We start from the raw sequence: 23,208 nt of genomic DNA, 5'->3' as shown, positions 1-23,208 counted from the left end.
CCCGCTGTCAGTGTTTAATGAGGTGGCTTCCTGTCACTTTCTTTTCTCCTTCCTCTTTCTTTTCTCTCCTCTCCTCCCTCTTTCCAGATCCCCCTCTTTCCGAAGCAGTTGTGGGCGACCAGACTTTTCGCTCTGTGGATCATACTACATGACAACACTCCTCCCTCTCCCTCTCTCTCTTTCGCTCTCATTTAAACACAGAGTTGCTCCTCACAGTAAAGTGGTAATGAAGTGGGTTCAGTCCAGACAGCTTAGTCATGTTCATGTCAATTCAGTGTGTTAACTAATGTTAACAGATACAACTTTCGAGTTTAAGAATGTATTAATAAATGCTGCGGAACTGTTGTTCTTTTATTATTTGTGTTAACTAATGTTAGGTTTACTAATGGTAACGTTATTGTAAAGTGATCATATTCTGTGAATTGTTGACTTTTGTATAACCAATACATTTATTTCTAACACAATTTACCTCAAAAATGGCTTAATCTCCTAATTCCCATGGTCTCCGGGGTCCACACAACAGCTGCCTGGCACTGGCACATCCAGTGGTTCTTAAGGAGGGAAAGGGAGGGGGAGACGAGAGAAGACCCTCAGATTGTGTTGAACAAAGCTCTGTGACTCAGTATTACAAATATGGCAGCTGTTGTACACACTGACAAGAGCCCATCCCAAATATCTCTGCATGCATGGTTCAGTTATATTTTTATAGTCTCTGGAATAGTAGCCTAATAGCATTTTGAGAATTAATAATAAACCATCTCTGTTCTATTTTTATGACAACGTGGTCATAATCGGTGTCAAATATACCTACCCTCACCATTTTGCACAGAATCACATCACATTTTACATATTTACTGTATTACATTTAGCTGCTATAAAACAATACTATATATATATATATATAGATATATATATATTATATATATATATTATATATATATATCTATATATATAAATTATATGAAAAACATACAGTATTATTATATTTTAAATAAATAAACAAAAATACATATAAGTTCAAATAAAGTTTAGAAATATCGTAAAAGACTGTATAGTGTCTATTGATCCAGTGATTTGTTTCTTGCTTTTAAAGGTCCAAAACCTGTCTGTGTATACAAATAGCTTTAAAAGTATACAGCTCTTGATGAACCAAGCAAAACTGTTTAAATCCCAAACTACTACTCCAAATTTACAATTTCATTTGGAAATGTACAATTTTAAAAAAATAATAATAAAAAAATAGCATTGAATTAAATTAATAACAAAGCCAAAATATCTAGCAAGAATAAAAACCTTGTTTTTTAAGAAAGTTTTCTTGGCGAGTTACGGAAAAACATCACTTTTAACGTTAAGTTCATTACTGCACCATATGTCTGCTTGAATTTTGTAAAGGCGCTATTAACGGACGCCTAAAGGGAGGTCCTACTCAGAATATATAAACCGCCACATTGCGGGCGGAAAAGCCCCTCACCCTCATTCTGTCGTAGAAGAAGCTTGTGTGATATGTGCGGGTAAGTGTATGTTTTTTTGGTTTAATTCTTAATCATGTAGCGTATTTGTTGTTTTACAATACGGGATTTGTGTCTTAATAATGATAAGACTACTATAGGTTAATGCGTATTTTAAGTAGTTTAGTCAAGCGCTACCCGTCACCACGTGGCGCGCAGATGATGAACCGCGTGTGGTGTGCTTATGGTAGTTATTTGCATGAATAAGATTATTGCCTCTCAAATTATTTTTAAGGTGCGTTCGCGGTGAGTAGTTCAAACAAAGCTTTTGTTCATGTTAGCCTTACCTGTGGACATCTGTCTGTTTTTCTCTCTCTGGCAGGAAGACCGAGTGGACGCTGCACTGCTGCTCTGAGGTGAGATGCAGTTGACTCGCTTTAAAACATATCACGGTTTGTGAAGTGCTTCTGTGATGTTTTAGCACTGGGCTCTGAACTCATGTGAAGACACAGTGCAGTTCTGCTCCTGACATGGCAGAATCTGAGAAGTGCTGTTGAAACGAAACTTTAAAGGAATAAAGTGCGACACGAGTAATCACACTGACTCTTTCCTTACAGAGTGGATCTGTGTGACTGGCCTGTGGACGAGCTTCCTGGTTTCTACAAGTACTGCTTGATGTGTGAAATTCTCCCCCTCCACAATACAAATGCTGTTATCTTTGTGTAAATCTATAGCTCTGTTTTATGTACTTAGTGTAAGTTTGCTCCTTTTTTTGATTTACCATTAAATGAGACCCTGAAACCATCGTTGCAGTTTTCAGATTGATTTGGAAAGTGCTGTTAAACTAGTGTACGAAAATTGTCAGTGTATTATGCTGCATTACAATAAATGCTTAATCTAATCTGTAACTTGTTAGCTGGCTAAAAGTGGCGAGAAATGATCTAGAAATATAAGACTGAGGAAAAGTGACAACCCCGTTTGACTTAGTTTACACTTGATTTAGGTGTTTTAATTTTTCAACAAATCTAAGATGCGTAGCTGTCTCTTCCCCTCACGTGATCGTGATTTGGCGGTCTTTAACATTAAAAAGCGGTCCTGAATTTTTCTGAATTGCAGGTAGCCAGTGTAAGAGTTTAACCCGTTGCAAATCATTAAATCAGTCTTTGTGTAGTCCCCTTTCGTAATGCACACATTGGTTCATTGGATGTAGAAAATTTTTTGCGGGAAACCACAAGTGAGCACGTAATTGGCAGAATTTTCTTTGAAAAAGCTCAGTATGGTTAGAGATGACAGTAGGAGAAACAAAAATGAGCAGCAGGACGAGGCCCAGTCTCCGGGGGGTCGCATAAGACGGTAAAGATTGAAGGAGAAATATGTAAACCTCTTTCCGCCGTTCAGAATCCGCGTAAAAGACACACTAAAAGGAAAAAAAAATATTAATTTTGATTCTTAATATAGTGCATTGCTTTCCTTGAGCGTATATTAATGTTTTAGAGCTGGCTCTTAAAATCGTTTTACGTTCCTGCTGGGAATGCGCACAAGATGCTCGAAAGCCAGCTATTGTGTAAGACCTCTACGATTTTTAGCTTCATTACTCGGGACAAAGCTAGCATAGCTACCACAAAACATGCAACAATCACTGCGAAAGCTACACATCACAAAGAAGCAGCGAATTTGTGTAAAATTACCTGTTACTTTCGCTTGTGTGTATTATGCAAACGCTTATTTAAAATTGCCTAAAGATGTACTAAATAAACTTTTTATTATTCCTCTTTTCCAATAACACTTTGGCTGGGTGTAAATGTACAATAACTGTATAAGGTTTAAAAACGTCCATATAACATAAATACGCTAGTAAACAACCACAAGGCTCTCAAAGTAATTCCTGCATCTTTATTATAATTCTAATAACCTTTAGTCATTTCTTAAAAACATTTGTACTTCATATGTGTATATGAATGTATAATCGCATACACATATATATTCTGTAAATAACCCCTTATCTGTTCATAGTTAATTTTTCTTCAATTTAAAAGAAAAAAAGATGCTTTCTGCACACCCTGGACGGCTACTGCATCAGTTGCTCCTGTGTGATCCGTGATCCGTGACCTCTTCCTAGGCCACACTGCCCAGACCCTTTAATGGCTATGTGATCTTCAATATGCATGTATCCTCAGCATGCGTGTCTGAATACTGTTCTATTATTAGAAGTTGTAATATTGACAATCTGAGCTGCAGAGCTTGAGGACTGAACAAACAATTAAAAAATGTCCTTTTCCCCAACCAGAAAAAACCTTTTTTTTGCTTTCTCTGGTCCAATCCTTTATTCAACACTCGGCTGAAATTGTCAGAGAGGTGAGAACTGTGTGACTTTTTACTCCCACCTAGTGGACAATATTTGATAGCGAGTAATATTTACCATTCATCAGTGTTCAACAACCAGCTGATATTGAAGTTGAGTTCATAATTGAGTTGATAAATTTGACTGTGGAAAGATGAGACAACAGGAAACACAGGATGTGTAGTAGAAAGCATGATTTGATTACACGTTAAATTCATGTTAAACATTAGGAAGACAGAGATTCTTTAAACTTTTTTTTTTCCCTCTCAGAATGATGATTTCTTTCATTGTCCTTACTGTTATCCACATCACTATACTTACCAGTCGTAAACATCAAAAATACAATGAGTTCTTCAATCGTTTTGTCCAATATGGGTGATTAAGGTAAAGCCAGCGCTGTGATCAATGATGTATGAATCCCACACTCATTCATGAGAAGACGACACAGATGCAAGATGGGTAGAGGGAGATGAAGGGGGGCGAAATCTTTACCGATGGTCCCCTGAAGAGACATAGAACAGGAAGGTAACATAAAGGTGAATGGTGTTGGTGGTTTGGACTCAAGGTGACTGCAATGAAAGGAGAGGAAAAGGATGAATAACTTATGAAAGATGCAATGTGCTGATGAGGAGCCCTTTTAATTTGACTGAGCAACAATTTGTGATGTTGGGAGATGAGGGCTGGAGGTCACTAGATTTTACTTAAGTTCGCGAGTGATGGGATATGAATGGTAAGGGTATATCTACTGCCACACACAATAAACTTCTTGATAGTCCATTGCATACCAAGTGATGACACAATAATTTTGTGTTGGAATGGGAAAAGCAGGAGGTGAGTGGACACATAAGATATGAGTGTCTTGTCTCTAATTTAAGTCCTAGAGGTACCAAAGATCTGAACACGTTGCATGTGGCCACAAAAAAAAAAAAGAACAAGAAAAAAAGTCACAGCATAAAACACCTGTCCAGCATTTTTGCGCTCAGAAACAAACAAGACACACTGCGGCTTATAGCAATAACAGCAAGGACGATGAGAAAAGTGACTGCAATTACTTAACATCTCTTAAATCAACAACAGAACTCCAGACCCCACTTAGAGTTTAAAATTGTTATAGGAACAATCATCAGGTATTTTTAAACAGATATTAGCACATATCCCTCATCCAGGTCAGAGTGCATGTTCGTCTTGCCTCGCCTCCATAGAAAGAGTTTGTTTTTTGGAAGGAGAGAGGGAGAGTGACCTTGTAAAAGAAATACAGGGCAGTTTTGGTTTTCCCTCTCCCCCATCTACATGGTTGTCTCCTCTTTTAAAATGGAGCCTTGATATCGTTGATAGATTTCTTTGAAGTCATAGTCAACTCTATATTTTTGAAGAGGTCTGTGGGTAAAAATGTGAATAAATTTTTCAGTATAAAAATCTGAGAAAAGAGAGAAAAAGAAGATAGCAGAAGGAGGGTTCAATGTCTGTATTTTCTCCCCTATCCTCTTCCTATAGAACTACAGAAAAAACAGGAAAGCTAAAGAGAGCAATTTTGATTGATTCCTCAAATTGGCCCGAAACCAGTTATGTAGTGTTACCTTCTCATGTTGAACCGATGTCTAAGTGAGATAGTTTTCCCCGATTTGATTCATCTATTTCATTTTGATCACCTTGGCGAGTGCCTGCAAGCTCAAACTAAGTGTGTTCTGTTTAAATGTTGATATGTAGGGATGTGTATGTGGGTGTTTATGTTTTTGTTGACTGAAACACACATAAGCGCAGGCATGTTCACAGTTCGACAGGCCTTCAATGCTCTCCGTTTCTCCTGTATCTCCTCATCTCGAGTCGGCAGTTTGATGTCGAAGTCACCTCTTCCTGCATTTTCTTAATTCAGGGAATAATCTCTGATGCAGCAGTTGTCACCACATCTTTCCTGTCCTCTCAACTCCGGTTGGCCTCATTCTCCTTCTCTCTGTCCGTTCATCTCGAGAGGAGAGGGGCAGAAATGGGGAAAGTGCTGAAAGACAGCCTGATGATAGGGAAGGTGGAAAGTGTAAGGGAAATAATTTTTTTCTCTTGTTTGCCCGCATCCCCCTTTCTGTTCTCCTTCTACTCTTTCCCCATGCCATCCCTGGACCTCATGCAGCGGTCCACTCAATGTTCAGAAGTTAGCAATCAATAGCATATCAATGTTTTTACCTTAACTGTACTACCTTTGTTCATGCGCTACCTTTCTCACCTTATCCCTTTCCTCCTTCTGTCCCTCCCTGCGTCTCTACTTCCCCTTCTATCCCTCCTCTCACCTGTCCATCACTCTCCTGGCGCCCTCTCTATGTTCATGCGATGGCCAACCCCTGGTCACACCCAGGTCCAGGTAGTCATCCTTGGTAAGAGAGGAGTAGAGTCTGTCTCGTAATCGTTGTTGTCTAGGAATGGCTCCCTGTGCTCCGCAGGTTCAGGTAGCCCAGCCAATCCACCACATCATACTTGGTCCACATATGGGGAGTGGTTTTGGAGGCAAGGGGTTTGCCCAGGGTAGAGAAGGGGTGTGGGAGGTGAGGGGTAACTCCGTGGCAAGTGGGTGGAGGAATGGGGGTGGAGTGGTGGGGATGAAGTCCCTGACAGAAGTGGGTGGGGACAAGGCGTGAGAGACCACTCAGAGGAATTTGAGGAGGTCTGGAGCCCCGAGGGGAACAAGAGAGGAGGAGAGGGGGAGTAAAGGGTCCCTGGAAGAGGATTGGCAGGTGAGGGTAGAGTAATAGAACCACAGGAGGGTCCTTACAAGCTGCTATAGAGGCGTGGTGGGGGAGAATGGGAAGGGAAGAGAGGCAGGGGAGGGCCAAGCTTTGGGGCGGTCAGAGGGGAAAATTAATGGGCTGGAGTGCTGGAGTCTGCGCTGGTGATGATGTGAGGCTCTGCCTGCAGTGGAGATCTCGACTGGGGATAAAGCTGAAACTCCAGGGCTTTGGTCGCGGTGAAGCAGGGCGGTGTTTGGGTGAGGTGGGAATACGGTGATGAATATGAAGGAGGGTGAAACAGATTGAGTGGGATGGGGGAGGGAGGCGCTGGGACTTGAGGCAGCAGGGGGCTGAGGTAGAAGGAGATGAGGCAATTTGGGTAGAAGCGGCTGGGAAGAAAGGGAGTGGGGGAGGAGACAGGAGGCAGGCTGAGAGAGCTGAACAGGAGGATGGGAAACTAAGCGGCGGACAGAGGAGGACTCCAGTGCACCTGTGGAGTCCTCTGAGAACCTGAAATGAGAAGAAAAATACAACACAAGTAAGGCAAGCGAATAAGAATGGGACAAAAAAGAGAAAAAAGAGAAAAAAAAGTTTGACAGAAAAGAAAGAAAAGCGGAATAGACATGATTACCTGTGTCTGATGTGGGACAAACAGGCGATACATGGTTAAGTGTGATAAAAGCAGAAATCACAAAGAGAGGAGCAGTTAGCCGGACATAGTTAGACAGTACACACACGGAGTTCATTGGTTTTGAGACACTGATAAAAAAACATGAGTTCCAAAACTATTTTTTACACTTGCTATGTTACTCTGAACATCCCAGGTGTTCTTAAACTGAATGGACTCATATTTTGCTTATGACTCATGGCATACCAAATCACACAATGCTCATGCAGCTTAGAGATTTCCCATGCCACATGCCCTCTGGCTGCCACTGAGAAGAGATATTATTAACACAGCCATGCACATAACAAGAGCACGATACTGACAACACAACAACACCTGTTATGTTCGCTCAGTGATCTCTTGAGTTCCCCAGCCCTCCGCTCTTTGCTTCCTCTGCTACTCTTAGTACAGTCTGTCGACGATGCTTTGCCTCATACCGCCTATTGGCTGAGTGATGCAGCCTCACGGCCTTCCATGATATGTCCTCTCCTGTCGGACCCCTCCTCCCCCATGGACTGGCAAGCAGCCCCTCAAATGGACCCATCACTCCTCACCAGAGGCTCTTAGACATTCCTGAGTAGCAATGGCCAGCACATTACAGAGGAGCCAGCCCATCCTCGGCACTTCCCTCAACTCCATGCCATCACAGGACATTCACATCTCCTCCTCTCCTTCTTCTGCCTCTTCCTCCTCCTCCTCTTCCTCATCCCTCGACGGTGGTATGCAGGGGGTGCCGTGCTGGTTTGGCGTCGAAGATCTCCAGCCCGACTCCCTTCTCTGTACCTCTGTGTTTTTGGGTAGGTGGATGCAGTGCTGGCGGCTTTGGCATTGTGCATTTCAAAAGTCTGTCCATCAAGATAGCTCATGTAAGACTCTAAAAAGTCTGCCCCACTTATTCTGTCGGCCTCTGTTGCCCCACCTCTCTCTCAACTCCACCTAAACCCCATCCCTGCTCTCTCCAACCTTTCTCTGACCCCACTACCACTGAGTGCAAGGATGTTGTCTAAGTGATGGTCGCTCTGCTGCTCGGCTGTCCAGCTCCTCAATCCCAGAATCCACCACTGTCTCCTGGGACTCGCCGCTCTTAGCTGCACTGGGTGGCGGATGGCGCTCTGCGCTGGGCCGTCTGCTACCCCCTGTAGCTACTGTGGAGACAGTTGCAATGCGTGTGTGTGGTGTGACAGCAGCAGCAGCAGTAGTAGCAGAAGAGACTACAGTTGTAGAAGCAGTTGTGGAACAGCTTGCGGTCACAGTTGAGGCACCTCTGAGAGATACAGAAGTTGCTGGGGTGGATGTTGCTGTTGGAGGGCCCCGGTAGGCAGGTGGAGCTGGAATAGAGAGAGGTGGTGGTGTGGGAGAAGAGGAGCGTCCGGCTGAATTTGTACTGTTGTATAAGTGTTGTGACTGAGATAGGCCAAAACGGTCTATGGTAGGAGGTGGGTGGTGGCGGGGGTGATACAGAAGGAGGTGGAGGTGGCCCAGAGGGCTGCAAGGTGGGGGGAGAGGGAGGCGGTAGGGGGGGGGGAAGATGGGAGGGGGAGCGGGGCTGCTGGGTGAGGTTGGCGACCTCCGTCATGGGAAAGAAAGGGGAAGTTTTTGAATCTCCTCCCTGGGGTGGGCGGGGGTGTGTGAGGTGGGCCCAGACATAAAGGGTTTTTGGGGGGGGGAGGAGTGGGGGAAAGGAGGTGGGGTTGAGGTGGATGAGGAAGCTGCGGCGGGCTGACTTGTGGGACATCAGCAAGGTAACTCAAACCACGTAAAAAACATTGGAAACTCCAGAGGGGAGGGAGAGGATCAAAAAACCAAAAATCATCATCTGATTACTGAGGGTGTGGGGGAGGAAAACCACAGCCCGTGCCACTGCACCTTCACCTGCCCCCGCTAAAGGGTGTGGGGGTGTTTTTAAAGGGGGGGAAAAGGAAAAGGATGAGCTCACCCTCCTCTCCATCCTCAAGACAGGGGTCGAGGCGTGGGGGTTGGGTGTATGCTGCTGTAAGGGGTTTTGAGTTTTATCTATCTCTCTTTCCCCTCTTCTCTCCCTTCCCCCTCTCTTCTTGACTTCCTCTTGCGCCCCTTTTCCCGGCCCCTTTGTAGGTGGGCTGGGGGTGGTGGTGTGGACGTTTTACCTCAAAAAACGCCCTTAGGCCTTCTCTGGGAGCAGAGGTCCCCCTTCCCCCTGTCTGCACGTCTCCAACCCGCTTCCTCACCCCAGCTGGTTCCTGTACGCAGGATCCTGGGGAATGGGGGGCAGTGAGTAGGGGTGGCGCGAGTGAGAGGGGGGTAAAAAGGGTCGGGGAGGGTTTGGGACGAGCAGAGGAGGTTCGGGGAAAGCGAGGCCATTGGTGAATAGTGATGGGGTTTGGCGTGGCGAGGAAAGGCCCCAATGGGACAACTGGGGTAAAAATGATGTTCGGGCCCCCTCCCCCTGCGTATCGCCACATCTTTCAAGGCCGTTCCCTTGCAAACGCCAACCCTAGGGGGGTAAAGGATCCAGAACTTTCCCGTTAATGGGTGAATGAAAAGTTGTGGGGAGGTTTGCTCTGCTGGTTTGTGGTCCCGCCCCCTAGAAGTCAGCAGGTAAGACTAGGTGGAATCCCCCCGGGGGAGCAGGTGAGGAGTACTCAGGCAGGCCAAAAGGGGGAGGCAACAGTGTGTGGTGGATAAAAGTTTACTGAGAACATGCCTTCATTATAGATTTTTGGCCCTGCGCGAGGGTAAAGGGTGGGAATCAGTGCTTTGGGGAAATCTGGGTCGCCTCCCATTCTCCCGCTCAACCCCAAATCTTCCCCAGCAGAAAAAAAAAAAGGAGGCCCTTTCCGTGTGTTCATGGGGAAACGTTTCGATCCCGCGAGTGCCCCCACTATGGCAGCACCAAAGGTGGTGAAATCCAAACTCTCTTGAGTGAGGGGTGGGGGTGGGGGGGCAGGTATAGATGGGGGGCTGGGGGGGGGGGAAACGGGGGGTGCAGGTGGGGGGAAAAAAAAAGGTTTGGGGGTTTTGAACTGCACTCTCTCCCGGAGGAGGGGTTAGCCTCCATGCTGCTGCCCTTTGGGTACTGGGCCCTTGCTGGTGGGGAAAGGGGCTTTTCGATGATGGGTTTGGGGAAAGGAAAAGAGCCCTTTTCCACTGACCCCCTTCCCCCCAGTGTCCCCGGCCCTGCGCAGATCTCCACCGACCCGTTTCACCCAAAGGGCCCCCTTCCTCTCCCGGGCCCCCCCTTTCGGTTTCCCAAATGCCCCTGTCCTGCCCCCGTCGCCCGGTCCCTCCTGGAAGGTTCCTTTGGGATCTGCTGCTGTTGTGGTTTCAGTAGCGACATGTGGGGGGGGACTGCATTGCGTAGCCCTTCTTAATGCTGCTGCCTTTGGGCCCCGGTGTCTCCAGCCCCCGCAAGGTCCCGGCCCCAAACACCTTTTTGGAGGCAGTCCTGCTTGGCACAGAGGGGTGGGCGAGCATGTGAGTAAAAGAGGGGCTCGGTTGGACCCAAAGGTGGTCCAGGGGGGCCCGTTTGGGGCCCTGTGGACATGTATGACTGTGAGTAGAGTGAAATGTGCAGAAGAGGAAGTGGATTGGGACATAGAAAAAAGGGGGGCTGCTGGGATGTTTGCCCCCAAAGCCAAAGGGGAGCTGAGGGAAAAAGGGGGCTCAGGGGAGCGTGTGGGGGAGGGGGATTTATCGGGCCCGGGACTGAAAGACTGGGGCAAACTCATGGCTGGAGGATGAAAGGGAAATGTTCCCTCCCTTGGAACCCCCACAGAAAAAAAAACCAAAAGAAAAGATGAAAACATTTTCGGGAAAAAATAAAGGGGTTAAAAGAAAGGGGTTACAAAACAAAAACAAAAAAAAAATTGTTTGGAGAGAAAGAGATGTCAACAGCTGGGTGGAAAAGATAAAAAAGGAAAATATATTTTTTCTAAGAAAAAAAGCAGGGGCAAAAAATGGGATACAGAATGGGGGACCATCTTGTAGTATGTCTGTCTGTCTGTCAGTTGTCTGTTGTCTTGTCATAACTGGACAATCTCCCAAGCAGAACATGTAAAAGCCATTCACTCTCTACTTTGCAATGCTCTTTTGTGTCAGTGCAGCCCAGTTTTAGTTACAGTGTGTTATACAAGGACAAATGCAATACACACATAAAGTCTACCCCAAGTGACATACACAATAGTTTTATCTTATGGCATGCAAATTAAACAAATGCCTCGTATGTTTTTAATGTACGTAAATAAAGTTTTTCAACTGTGAAACCCCAAGAAAGGAACATGTTCATATGGAACATTTAATTCACACATTGCCCAGCATTACTGTCAAGGCATGGGACAGAAAGCATTTTATCATACAGATAGTGTGCTTATAATCTTTGGGGTTTATAAATAGGCTATAAACTGTATAGTTCAACCAAGAATGAACACTGAGCTGAGCACCAGTTTAAATAAATCCATTCACCTTTGTTATGGCAATTGGCCTTTCCAGTAACCCGGGTCAAACCCCTGACAAGATTCTTATGGATTTTTCCAAAAACGACATGTATGGTCTCTATTTAAAAACAATAAGCATTACAGACGATAAGCATAAAGCAAACCCCAGCTGCACTCTTTTAAATGCTCTAAACGCACGTACCATGACGTACAGCAGTATGGTTAGACAGACAGGTGGGCAGACAGACAGATGGACTAACAGACAGCCTCACCGATGGACTTCTGTCGCAGCATACCGTGCGGGGGGCGTGGCAGACACAAATTGACCACGGTCATAGCCTAGCCCTGCCCAGATGTTGTCATCCCCATTCCCGATTGGTGAAAATTGGCTGCCAAATACATGAAAGGCCAACATTATGAACCACTAAAAAATGCATGATATTGCGCAGTAAAATATTTTCCGGTAACAGCAGCTCAGAAAACCTGATATCATCTACCAAATGTACCCCATAATCATATGATCTTACATCTTTAATAGAATTAGTTTCCGAACTGGTTCAATAATATAAACATACTCCTCATTATGCAAAGCCTCTACCATTTTTACCTTTAACTCCGGCCCTGGGCTCTATTGGTTGATGGTCTGCCAGGTTGCTGTTGCACCATCTATCTGACATAGACAAAGAGTATGAATACACTACTTTTTACGCACCATTTCTTACTTTCAGCCTCTGAATGACGAAGGACATTTACTTCATAAACGAAAAGGAATTTATTTTTGCTAAGAACAGCGAAGCTGCTCTTTTCCATCCAGTAAAATTAGACTGTGCTTGTCAGAAGATCTCCAACCAAACCATAGTCCAGAATTTCAGCCTATACTACACCTCACACAAAAAACTATCATATGGCTTTAATGCACTTGAAATATGGTTTTATCTACTTGGACTGGCGACTATTAGTATGTTGCAATCTCTGGACTACAGATCATTTCGAGGCCAATTGAAGTGGCCAGTAACTATCCCCACCGACTTCCCTTAACTTACCCCTGACCAGATGCATGACGGTCCCTCGATATAAAAACTACGGAATTTCTTACTCAAAGCTATCTTTGATAAACTGTTCTTTTCTTTTCTTCTGTAGCTTTAGAAGATTTCCTCAACTCTCAAATAGAGAGACAGGTTTCATCTCATAAGAATATTTCATAGAAGATCCAGATTTCAGGCCCGGGCTTTGTTCTTATATAAGATAGATAGATATGATAAATATCTTTTTTATTCTCTGATTACCCAGCCTGGGCAGAAGTAGATAGAATAAGAAAATAGAGAAGCCAATGTAAGCAGGAACACTTAGCTCAGAGGCATAATACTGCATTGAAAAGCCAATGCCGCAAATCGCCATTCCTCACCAACCAACAAGCAGCAAGACTGAACCAACTTTATCAGTCAGCACCAAACAAACAAACAGCACCTTTTCCGCGAGACGCACAAAAACAAATCTACCAACCTTTAAACAGACGAACCTTCAGCGCAAAACACTTAAAGAACCGAAGCACGCATCCTGGTCCACCGTATGGAATGCCAGGACAGCACAAGACTAGGGGAGAAGAGAAGATTAGCAGCAAGTTAGTGGCCTTTACCGTCAACCAAAAACAAACCCGCAATGTGTGTGCAGTGCAGGAAAGGTCTCATGCGCTCAAGGCGGAAAGTGTGGGGTAGGGATTCAGCATGCGCTCTCGTATGCACAAGCAAAATGGGGCCAGATTCTTGTGTAACCACAAGGAGCGGCCGATCTGCTTCGTCTGCCAAAACCAACCGCCAATACCTTTGCATCCCCAGCACTGTTTCAGCCCTCTTCTTTACATTTATGGGTGCCGCCCGCGTACCATAAGGCATGTTCAAAAGCAGCAAAATATCATCCACGCTGCCATACCCTCTCCTGGCCATCTTCAGAGCATGGGGAGTAAGTGAGGTGGGACACTGCACCAGGTGGAGAGTGAATTACGTCTGAAAAAAGGTGAGAGGTCCTCACTCACATTAAATTGCTGCATTTGAAATAGATCATAGGGTATGAAAACAAAACATAATACCTGACACACATTAAACACCTGAGACACCTCAGTAAACTGAGAAGATCAACAGTAACACATTTAAAGCACTCTGATACAGTATAATAATGGAGTATTAACTTAAACAGCATTAAAATGTACAGCAGAATGCATTACTCTGTGAACTACATTAGTCTTGGACCTTTGGCATCAAGTCTGTTCTACACAGTAGCTTATTCTGGAATAAAAAAAACACCCACTTAAGACGGGAAGGGACCATTTTTACTACATGAAAAAAAAAAAATAGCCATAATTTGCCTTTTATATGTTTATATGTTGTGAAGGATTGGTAATCCTGATGAATCCGTATCATGCAACAATAAATAAAACTGTGTATGAAACAAAGTGGTCGTTTCATTCAATAGATTTGCATAATAATTCCTGTAAATGGTTCTAAAAGTCATCAACCAATGAAAAACTGTGTTAAAATATTGTCTGAAAAAAAGATGAATACTACAGTGATGCATAGATTAAAGAAAAACGGTGTTGATAACGATTAATGGATAATAATAATATAATTATATATATATATTATATATATATATATATATATATATAATCTAATTTCTATATAATATCTATAATAATATATCGAGAATATATATATAATTGGACAATATACACATGAATCGACAACACAGTTGCAGAAAAGAAACGCTCCTACAACCTCTTTCTACAAAAATTTTCTTATTGAACAACCATTTCAGAATGTTAGTTTACTTATTAACTATTGATAAAGAAATTAAACATACCTATTGGTCAACTTTCATTAAAAAAAAGCTAAATGGGAAAATATAACTCACTGATAGAAATACAAAAGATAGGTAGTAAGTAATAATGTGTTTTGTGATGCATTATCAATATTGAATGACATTACCTTTCAAAAAATTTTGGAGTCATGTAAGATTTTTTGAAATGTTTTTGAAATAATTTACTTTTGCCTACCATATGCAGCATTTATTTGATCAGAGAAAAAACAGTTAAATACAAACAAAAAAAAACAAAACTATTTTATTTACTATTTATTTATAATTTATTTTAATATATCAATGTAATTTAGCAATGCTGTATTTTTGCAGCAGTTACTCCAACCTCACATGATCATTAAGGATCACATTCTAATTAGCTGATTTGGTTGCTCAGTAAACATTTCTTATTATTACCAATGCTGAAAACCAGTGGGTGCTGCTTCATATTTTTGTGGAAAGTTGGGACATCATTTTTTTTCAGGATTCTTTTAATAAATTTTTAACTCAAAAGAACCAGCATTTTCATTTGAAATAGTTCCTTTGTAAAAATGTAAAGATCATTACATTCCCATCGTCCATTAGAATTTTGATCACATTTTGACCCAATTTGATATTACTGACCCCAAACGTCTGAAACAGTAGTGTCTCTATATTGGCCTATTTTTTAATTATCATAAAGGTATCAGTATGACAGCTGATATATTGTCCATCAGTAGGTGAACATACCCCACAATGCACAAGGGGGATGCATGCATTGCTAATTATGCGAATAGATTTGTAACGATATTTTAGTTTTTTTTATTAACTTTTTTAAAAAATTCAATATGCCATGAACTTAGCAAACATGTTACGTCCTAGCTCTTGCTTAGAAGTGTCCACTGTAAACATGACTTGTTATGATTAAAACCTGTCACCCTGATTTCTCAGAACCAGCGTTAGAAGCCAGCCAATCTGATTAGATTGCTGTAATCAGTACTCACCCCCCCCCCCCCCCCACATAGTTACTGAATTGCCATTACCCTCAACACTAACCCTGACTCACTGAATTATGGGAACTGGGGAGCTTGATGAGAGCTTTGAGCACTTTTACAGTAGAACATCAGTGCCACTAGGGACTGGGAAGCTCTGAGAATAGTTGCTTGAGGCTGAAGGAAGAAGACGGGGGAAAAACATGCCTCAATGGACCATAGATTGGGATTTTGGGTACCAGATAACAATAAGCAGTATTATTTGTCTTGGTGGTGGGCTGTGAAAAATTTGATTGTGTAGTTTCTGATTCTCTTGATTTCTGTGATGAATAAGCCTGACTGGTAAACTAAATGATTGTCAGTGATGGTGACACCTTGAGCCAGTACCATACTGTGCCTCTATAGCAATGCTACAATTCTACAGCACACACACACAGCGCTCAGAAACCTGTTTTTCTAAGAGCCAGAGGTGTGGTGAATACAAGGGATGGGGCTTAGATTGAGGTTTAGGGTTAAAGCTAACAGGGGGTTTTGCAGGTGTAGGATTGAGGGATAAGGTGGAAGGGCAGGGGCATATAAGGGTTGGGGGGGGACAGTTTTTTTTTGGGGGGTGTACCTGTCAGTGGGGTTGCTGGTTAGTGACAGTGGTTGGAACTTCTGAAAGACAACAGTTGAAAAAGGAACATTCTTAAGTGCTGTCCTCTCTCTTTCTCTTCCTCTCTATTCTTCTATGCCACTTCCAGTTCCAAACACCTTCCCTCCATCCTTTCTAACTTCTTTTCAGTATATGGCGGTGATAGTTTATTCTCCCATTCACTCTCTCTTCTTCCATCCCTCTGCCCTTCTGACCGTTCAACTAGTCTATTTGGCCTCTTTCTCCTCTCTTGAATTTCTCGCCTCACTGTCCTCTCGCTCTCCTCTCTAATCTCCCTCTCCTCTATCTCCCCCTCCCCTCTCTCCTCCCCTCAACCCTTCCCTTCGCCCTCCCTCCCGTCCTCTCTCTCGTCTAAACTTCTGGTTCGGTCCTCTAGGGCAGTGATTCCCAGCCGAGGGATATTGCAAAACCACAGGGGTTACATAAGCAGGAAGTACTTACAAACGATTTTACGCTTTTTGCTAAACCATATGATAGAGATTGACGCCTTAAATGTTGGGCTGCCAATAGATTTCAAATAATTGCTTTGCAATATTATTCATCATTGATTTGGTTTGTACGTTTTGTATGCTAAATACAATACTGTTCTTTTTTTTATACTTTCATTCAGAAAGGATACATTACATTGATCAAAAATGACAGTTAGACAAATCCTTTTAACAAAAGGTTTCCATTTCAAATAAATGCTGTTCTTTTTGTACTTCCTATTCCATTAAAGAAGAGCCATGGAAAAAATGACACAAATTTTTCCCCCACAATATTACGCAGACACAATCACTATGCTTGATTCCTAAACTTTATTTATGACTCGATGTATGGGGGACAGTCGAAATGTTTTCAAACACTGAATAATAATAAGAAATGTTTCTTGAGCAGTGTAAATCAGCATATTAGAGAACCAATGATTTCTGAAGGAATCATGTTGACACTGGAAGAGTAATGATGCTGAAAATCCACCTTCGTGTAATTAGTTTTTTTTTTTTAAAAATATTAAAAAAAAACAGAAACAGCTATTTTAAAATGTTATAATGCTTTACGAATATTCATGTTGTTTACTGTATTATTTGATCAAAAATAAATGCAGCCTGGGACAAGGCATTATGGCATGTCTTTAAGAGAACTCTGCCTGATGAGCCCAAGGCTTTTCAACAGTTAGAGTATGTATTACATAGAAAACACCTGACCGAGGCAGATTTCTCTGTCACTTGATAGAATGATCACTGTAAATCATATCCAGCATAATATGAATCAAATTGGAAACATTTCTGGTTTGTGCTGATTAAGGGGCAAATTGAGCCGTAGTGAGGGGCTGTAGGGGTCAAAAAAGGTTGGGAAGCACTGCACTCTCCCCCCCTGCCCCCATTCTTCTGTCCTCTCATTTCCCACATCTTACCCATCTCTTCCAGTTCTGATGTCATGGATTTGGAGCGCAGAGCGATAGCCGTTGTGCTCAGCCTTTTACTCTGCTGTGTGGACTGTGTGGAGAAAGAGAGAAAGAAAGAGTGTCACCGGCGTCCAATGATAATCATCATGTAACACTTCACTGTTGTATCTGCTGTGTGAATTTGTATCTTACTTTTTCTTTTCGGACCCCCTTCCTCCATATCAGGGTTCCGGGTAACCATGACAACTTGACCATGAGGCTGTTGCCGCCTTGTCTGATCATATTGACCACCTGCCTGTGTCCCACCTTAACCAATTTTGACCATTCACCTGGAAAAAAGAGAAGAAACAATATACAGAAAGATACAGAGAGACCTTGAGTAATGATAGGACATTCCAGAGAGACCTGAGTAGTAATGATAAAGAGGGGAAAGAACAGAATATAAGTTCGTGATGCAGTTCTGCAGACACATCGATAAGGAAGTCTCCCATTCGCAGACCAGCTCTCCAAGCCACGCCTCCCTCGTCGACAGACTCGAGGTACTGCAGTGCTGGAAAGGCTGGGGTGGGAGTGAAACTCTTCTATAGGGGTCTGAGCTACAAAGAGAGGACATTTATATAATCAGTGTAGCGTGCCTGTCCAGAATGTTCTACTGAGGTTGACAATTATGAGAAAACACAAGAAAATGAATAAAGATGAGCAGTGATAAAGATCGTGTCACAATGTTCTCATTCCAGTTCTGAAACGCTCAGTATTAAATGTGTTCGTTAAGAGATAAAGAGCAAGAGTGATGTGCCCTCTTATGCAGTGTGTGAATTATTCAATGACTTTCAGGGGGGGTCGATTTATTAAAAGAGAGTCGTTTTTCCAGTAGTTTTTTGGGGGCACAGTCTTTTTTTTTGGGGTAATGTCACAAATCTACAATCTTTTTTGTCACCCATAGACTTTGATTTTAATAACAGAGATTTTTATTTTTAGGGTGCGGATATTTTAATTTTGGGATTTTGGGTGTTTATGTGCATTTGTTTTCATTATCAGGAGAAAAACTGTTTGTGTTTAGTTTAATTGCAGTCAAGAAGTTCATCGACGGGGGTTTTTTGTGTTTTTTTTGTTCTGGAAGAAAAAAGGAGTGTCTCATGTAAGCTATGGCTAGGAGAGATGATTTCTACTTTACATTTAGAACAAATTAGGTACTGCCCCTGAAGGGCAAATTTGAGCAGTTTTGACAAAATCTAGCAAACCCATTTCTCTGTTATCTTGATGGAAAACTCTACGGACTAATGCATCATTTGTTAATATTAATAAAATATTTTTTTCATCATACTAACAATATAACGCAAACAGGTCTGGTAAGGGATGATTTGTGATGGGGTTTTCTCTTTTTTCTAATTTTGATTTTGACGAAATATGCAAGATTGCAAATCAATCTTCAAAATCTTTGTCTTTCAATAAAACTTATTTGCAAAAAAACAAAAAAAAAAAAAATTAGGATGACAATTTTAGGTGATATATATGATCCTGTAATGTGTGGTCTATTTACCGCCATAAAGACAAATCTTCAGGTTGATACTAACTTTGTGGCTTATGAAATGCTTGAAGCATAAACATTAATATATAAAAAAAAAATATATTATGCACCCTGCAACTTTACCCTTGGCTCCTCTCAGCACAAAGCCCAAACCTTCATTGTCTTTTTTCTGCAGGAAGGACTGTCTTCTCCTTGATTATGATTCATGAAAGTAGAAAAATGAAAGAAGAACGAAAGAAAGAAAGAAAAGAAGAAAGAAAGAAGGATAAAGGAAAGGAAAGAAAAAGACTGAATGAAAGCACCGAAGAAAGAAGAAAGAAGACAGAGTAGAGAAGAAGAGAGATTTTGGGGTAGAAGAGGCAGATAAAAGGAGACAGAAAGACATGGTTAAATTTCTCCACTGGCGACAGGAAAACACTTAACAAGATATTGAGTGAAGAAGGTGGCAGGGGGAGGGTCAGAGGCCAGAGAAAGCAGAGTTCAGTGTATGACCCATAGACTTTGGTATGAACGCATACATTACAGGACAGCCTGTACTGGCTCTTTAAAGTGAAGTGTGCCATTTTTTTCATTGCTAAAATTCTTTTATGCCAGTTTAATGTGCTTTTTATTAGTGGGGAGGCACTGATGTCACATATGAATGAAAAAAAATATATATACTTACTACTTTTTTTTTGTCTGCAATGTTGCTTCTAAAAGCAGTTTTTTTTATGGTTATTTCAAACTACACATGCTGAGAAAATTATACCTAAAAATACCTAAAAACCAAGCTCAGCACTAAAGTTTTACAATATTTCCTAATAGCAATATGCAAGATGAAAACATACAGCTTTGTTTTAAAATTAAACAGTGCCATATAATAACTTTTGCTTTAATTTTCTAAAATATTTAAATATTTAAATACAGTATATGTCTCATCAGTAAGATTTTTTAAGATTTTTTGTTTTACAAAGGTTTCTTCTATTTCAAATAACTGCTGTTCTTTTGAATTTTCTATTTAACAATATGTATCACTGTATTTTAAATATCTAACTGACCCAAACTGAATGATAAGGTAAAGTTAATACACTATCATACAAGAAAGCCATTGGTTGTAGAGTATACTTCCAGCTGAAAATTGAAAGCTTCTCCCACTAGTGGTTTCCATTTCACAGCAGCTTGTTTATTAATACTCTGGCATCCATGCTCTTGTGTCAACAAGTGCACTGCAGTTCACAACACCAACATCCCCATCCTTCAGCTCTGTGTTCAAGGGACGTTTAACCAACTGTATCCTTGCACTGCCCCAGGACCAGAGGAGAGGGACTGGGGGATGCAACACACAACAGCAGGTCAGACAACACACACAGCCATTCTCCTGCTGTAAACAGTATTACAAGCACAATTTGGCGGGAAACCAGTTACAGAGGCTTGATTTGAAGGCTGTCTGAAGTTTATCCATCGAACAAACCTTCGTGACATTGTGCCAATCTTGAATGGAGCTCAAATGTACACAGCAGAAGACAGAGCTTACAAGTTCATCCGCTGCAATACACAATCATGTTGCTGTCCTGTAGTTAGGATAGAGACTACAGATCTTCTATTTGTTTTGTTGTATGTGCAATGGGCACTGTAAGTGAGATGTTGGCGGTTTCCTGGGCACGGCCAGAACTGGATATAGGAACTAGCCAAAAAAAGACTAATATGTAGACATGCACGTGAGTGATACAGTACACACACTTGGCAGCCATATTGAAACAGAATTAGTCATTCAGCATTCCAATGTTCACCTCGAAGGGATTTCTCAACAAAACACCCAAGCATAATGTTTTCCAAATCAAACCAGTGTAAACCTGGCCAAGTACATAATGGCCACAGCAAGAATATAAAAAAATGGCAAAAGCCTGGATGTTATGTCTGAGATCAAGTCTAATTTAGGGAAAAGCGACTGTTTGCTCAGAATAGTAAAAGTGAGGCATGAGCGATTATCCAATGCAATCATTTCAAGGTTTGCGTTTTGCAGAGTTAGTGAACATGTGACAACAGAAGGCTATGAATCTGCTCTCTCTCTCTCTCTCTCTATAGACATATATAACCTCATATATAGATATACTCATGACTTAAACCCTGTCATAAAACACAACTCTATTTTAATATTTTTAAATATATATATAGCACACGGGTATACTACACCACACCCCATATTTTTACAGTCTATGAGTCTGTTTCACATGATGAACAGTCTACCACAAAAATAAGTCATTCATAATTGACAATATGAAAGTTAAAAGTAATAATAAATTTTATTGGTAGGGCCATGGTGAAAGCTGATTATAAAGCATGTAAAATCTTTATTTAAATAGAAACAAATCCTAAGAAAACCAATTTTTCTTATATGCAGCATTCTATGCGTATTTTTGTAGTATTAAAAACCATAGCGTTTTCACACTGAAAACTTTCAAAAAACCACGTGTGTACTTTCGGACACTTCCATTACTTGAAATTTGCATAACTACATGTAACAATAAATACGTAAAATAAATACATGAATAAAGCATACATGTAAAATTCCTTCACTCTAAGATTAGACAGTTGAATCACATAGCATAATCGCACGGTGTATAGTATTTTTCTCATTTGGGACACCCAGCTCATATGTTATGCTTCTTAATGAGTGTTATTACAGGACTCCAGAATTGATTTATTAGCAGTGTTGAGCTAATGATTTCACAAGTTCCTTCAGTCATTATTATCACTCACTGTCATTCATCTCTCGCACTGATACTATGTTTGTGAATGTGTGAAAGTCAGTAGTCCGTTCTTTATGAATGATACTAGGATGTTTTAGGGTTCAGCTGAGTTAGAATGAGTCCCCCAACTGTGTTAGGTGAGTCGAGTGTGGTTGTGTTGTCCAACAGTGTCGCTGCGCAAGTCCATGAAGTGCATATTGGGCCCGTTGATTATCAGAGAGACTCCTGGTGCGTCAGCTCTGATAAAGCACCATCATGAAACGCTTGCCTTCATGCTATCGCAGCTCCAAACCCCAGATCTGCGGTGTGCATTACAGCCCAGAGCCATGTTTCTCCTTTCACTCCAAGATGAAATGTATTGGGGAATCTAATTTTATAGTGGCATTAAAAGTCAGCATACTCGGACTATAGAAGCAGTGTAAGGAGGAGATTCAGCGGCCAGTGTAGTTGGGCGCTCGTCGGTTGTTAATGCAGCTACCATAGTTTGTGGGGCGTGTTCAGGTACGCAGTGGTGCAATTGGTGAATCACGAAACAAGCAAAGCACAACACAGGACTCACCAATTGAGTCCGCCCATGGACATATATTAGTAAGTGCACTGAACTTGTGAGTGTAATGAACTACAGTATATCAAGCTCCTAGAATACCCTTGGCTTGCCACCCGGGTTGGAACAACCCTGGGACAACTGTACATGGCCCTGCACCCGATTTCTAGGTATGCACTTTTTAAAAGACTAATATTGCAATTTTCTACATTCACCATGAACGTAAGAAAATCCTGCCATAGCATATCGGTATGTTTGGTGCTACGGTATGAGAGAGCAATGAATTAATCCACAGAAAATGAACAAATAGCTAATGAATTATTTTAGTTAAATTAAATTTATTCAAATCATTTGACAGGAGTTTAGTGAGGAGCGGCAATGTTGGTATTACTTTACACAGTCAAAGGAAGTGCCCGTTTTTGTGTTTAGACGTCTGTTAAAACGGTTCACCTTTGCACAACATGTCAGTTAAAATATTTTGTAATAAAGAAAGGACATAGGACCAGCCTGTACAGGACTAAGAGGGCAACCAGGTTAATACCATGTGTTTAGCAATTTAGCTTGTTAATATATACATACAGTGCCCTCGCACAAGTATTGAACAGATAAAGCACAAAATGCTCTGTTTTGCCTGTGGAGTCAAGACATTTTGCAACATATGAGTAAAAGATGCCAATATGGACAAAACGTGCCCCAGAATGGCACTTTTATTATAGCTGTGATTCAACACATAACTGTTGTAAACGCAAATAAAAAGGACAACACCTTTTAGAGGTTCCTCCCCCACTATGTGATTGAAGAAGGCGTAAGATTGGAGACAGTTGAACTTAAAGGCGAGAGTGAAAAACGAGTAATAAAAGCTATGATTTTTGCTTGCAGATCCCTTGCTGCACTCAGAGCAGTGAGTCTGCAACCCATAGACATCGGCCTTTATGCAGCACAATTCCAACTGTTGCTTGTTT

General features: G+C 41.7%; 1 long non-coding RNA gene, 1 other non-coding gene and 1 pseudogene across 2 annotated transcripts; 1 reads left to right on the top strand and 2 right to left on the bottom strand.

Annotated features, from left to right (window-relative positions):
- On the bottom strand, positions 1 to 1,395 carry LOC122136553. The gene is made up of 3 exons (XR_006154223.1): positions 1,294 to 1,395; positions 470 to 551; positions 1 to 132 (listed from the first exon to the last, which is right to left on the bottom strand). It is a non-coding gene; the product is annotated as an uncharacterized LOC122136553 (long non-coding RNA).
- A 514-nt stretch (positions 1,396 to 1,909) lies between these two features.
- Positions 1,910 to 1,999, top strand: LOC122136942. The gene has a single exon (XR_006154428.1). It is a non-coding gene; the product is annotated as a small nucleolar RNA SNORD88 (small nucleolar RNA).
- Positions 2,000 to 5,748: 3,749 nt separating this feature from the next.
- Positions 5,749 to 23,208, bottom strand: part of LOC122136801 — a 105,128-nt pseudogene continuing 87,668 nt past the window's right edge.

The sequence above is a fragment of the Cyprinus carpio genome, chromosome B3 (assembly GCF_018340385.1).
Source record: "Cyprinus carpio isolate SPL01 chromosome B3, ASM1834038v1, whole genome shotgun sequence".
Classification (NCBI taxonomy): Eukaryota; Metazoa; Chordata; class Actinopteri; order Cypriniformes; family Cyprinidae; genus Cyprinus; species Cyprinus carpio.
Note: the sequence above shows the minus strand (reverse complement) of the source record. Positions and strands in the feature narration are given on the sequence as shown.